Below are 2,919 nucleotides of genomic sequence, written 5' to 3' on the forward strand. Positions count from 1 at the left end.
AACCAAGCAAATAACTCTTGCAATGTAAAACAATTTCTAACAGTACCAAAATTATGTGAATTTGGCCTTATCAGAAAGTTTAGGTCAAGAGCTTCAATTTGCAAAAAGAATCAACTAAGACGGAGCTACGGAACTCAAGTTATGATCAAACAAAGTTTGAATTCAAATCTGGTATAATTCAAATTTTAAACTTTCAAAAACATGTTTGAGTTGGATTACTGGATAGAGGGGATCATAACGAAGACGTGAGCGTTGGTTTCGTTGGATTTGGACAAACGAGTAAAAAGTTGCGGTCGTTTGAAAACCAGGGGCTAATCTATAAATAAAACCTAGTGAATAGGTCCCTGGTAGAAAACTAAAAATAAAAGAAACAGACTAAATAGTGAACGTTCCTTACCGATCGCTAACGAATGAAAATCGTTCGCTACCGAACCCTAGCTAACGAACGCTCGTAGAATAAGTTAACCTAAGATAATAAACCGGCTAAAAACGAAAAACCGAACCCTAATAGGAAATAAACCGGGACGGTTAGTTACCGGTTCGGGTAGGAAAACCACAGCGACAGTTTGTCGACAGCGGCGGCTCCGGCGAGGTCGGTGGCGGGGCTGCGCTGTGCGGGCGGCGGTGGATGCGGCGCGGGACTGCAGCGGCAGCGAGGCGAGCAGAAGAAGCGCGGCGCGGTGGCGGTGGTGCAGCGGCGGCGAGCGCAAGCGGCAGCCGCGTTCGGCAGCAGCGGCGGATCTGGCCATGGCGGCGGTGATCTACGAGGGCACCGGCGCGAAGCGAGAGGAGGCGAGGCGGCGCGAGCAGAGAGGAAGGGCCCGGGGCCTCGGCCTTTTAAAGGCGGGGTCGGGGCGACGTGAGCTTGGGGAAGGGGGCGGCCGGAGGTAGGCGGCGCTCGGACTCCGGCGAGTCCGGGTCGCGCACGGGGGTCGGGGACGAAGGCAGTGGCGCGCTGGGCCTTGGCCTAGCTTCGGCTGGGCTGGCCTAGTCGGCGGAGAAAAGTGTTTTTTAAATAACGATTTTTTTTCAAACAAACAAAATAGATAAAAACAAATAGAAATAGAATATTATATAGGCATATAATATACCACAATTTGCAGAAAAAGATTTTCTACAACATACATTTTTATAGTGCCAAATAAAATCCACACAAATTCAAATAAAGCAAAGAGTTCTTCTGCTCTAGTAAAATCCAGTAAAAATCATTTTAAAAAACCAAAATTCGTCCAAATTTATTTCACTCCAATTTTCTGATGTAGGGAATCATGTTACCCTATTTTCCATATATTTTATTTTTGGAGAAAACTAATTTGAATAAAACTCAAATAACTCCAAATTGAAAATAAATTCAAAAGAACTTTGAATTTAGTTCTTTGAAACTCCCAACTCATATTTCATATGTTTTGAAGAAGTCATTTTATCTTCTCTCATGAAAATCATTGAGTTGCATGAAGTTTATGAATTGAAATATTTTCAAATACCCTTTCATTTAATTAAACGGAAGAAGTCATATCATCTTCACTCAAGGGTTTTGTATTTGAAAAGAATTTGAATTCATGGAGATCAGAAAAGCAAAGATGAAAGTTTGGGAAAGTCCTTTTATTCCCTCTCATTTAACTTTCAAAAAGTTTCGAATTACACTCAATCAATCAACATCAATCAAATCTATCTATTTATTATAACATTCCAAAATTTAGAATTTTGGGATGTTACACTACGCCTCCCACGGATTGATAAACATTAAGTCATCCACTTGAGGGAAAATTGCTACTGTCCTACAAAACTCTGCGCTTGGAGGCCCAACACTTGTCTACAAGAATAAAGTTGCGTAGTAGACATCAAGCTCTTTTCTGGCGCCGTTGCCGGGGAGGTTAGGTAAGCGGCACTCACATCCCGTCAAGGAAGCTCTTTTCTGGCGCCGTTGCCAGGAGGTGAGTGCTTGAAGGTATATCTTTAGATCTTGCAATCAAATCTTTTAGTTTCTTGTTTTATCACTAGTTTTGTTTATAAAAGAAAACTAAAAATGGAATTGAGGTTGCATCATATTATTGATCATATTTATAATATCTTTCTTGAAAATGATGGTTCGGAAAATTGTGCTCAATTGTTAGAAGAAGAAGTCAATAAAATGTTTGGCACAAAGTATTTGAATGATGAGCATGATTGCAATGTTATTAGTATGAATTCTTTGAATATCCATGATGCTAACGATATGCAAAGCCATAAGCTTGGGGATGCTATGTTTGATGAAGATGATATTTTTAGCCCTCCAAGTTTTGATGAGAAAAATTATTATGATGAAATCATGCCTCCTATTTATGATGATTATAATGATGAAAGTGGATTCGGTGAGGTCATGACTTTATTTAGTGATGAATCCACTATTTTGGAAGAGGTTTCAATTGATTATGACAACAAAGTTGTTATCTATGATCATTATGGTGATGACATGTATTCTATAAAGAGTAATAATATCCACGAAACTTGTCATCATGATTCAAATTTTCAATCCCATGATAGTTATTTTGTTGAGTTTGCTCCCACTACTATTCATGAGAATAAATTTGCTTATGTGGAGAGTAATAAAATTTCTATGCTTGTGGATCATGAAAAGAACTCTTTATGTGATATTTATATTGTTGAATTCATTCATGATGCCACTAAAAATTATTATGAGAGAGGAACATATGCCTCTACATTTCCCAATAATATCAAGTTTCCTCTCTATGTGTGGAAAATCTTGAAGTTTTGCTTGTTTTGCCTTCCTATGCTAGTTGATTTTTGTTCCAATAAATTGTTTGCTCACAAAATCCCTATGCATAGGAAGTGGGTTAAACTTAAATGTGCTTGCCATGTGATTCGTGATGCTCTTTTTCATGTTTCAATTACTATTCTCATGCAAGCATCATCAAACTC

The sequence above is a fragment of the Triticum urartu genome, chromosome 5A (genome assembly GCF_056163025.1).
Source record: "Triticum urartu cultivar PI428250 chromosome 5A, HENAU_Tu73, whole genome shotgun sequence".
NCBI classification, from domain to species: Eukaryota; Viridiplantae; Streptophyta; class Magnoliopsida; order Poales; family Poaceae; genus Triticum; species Triticum urartu.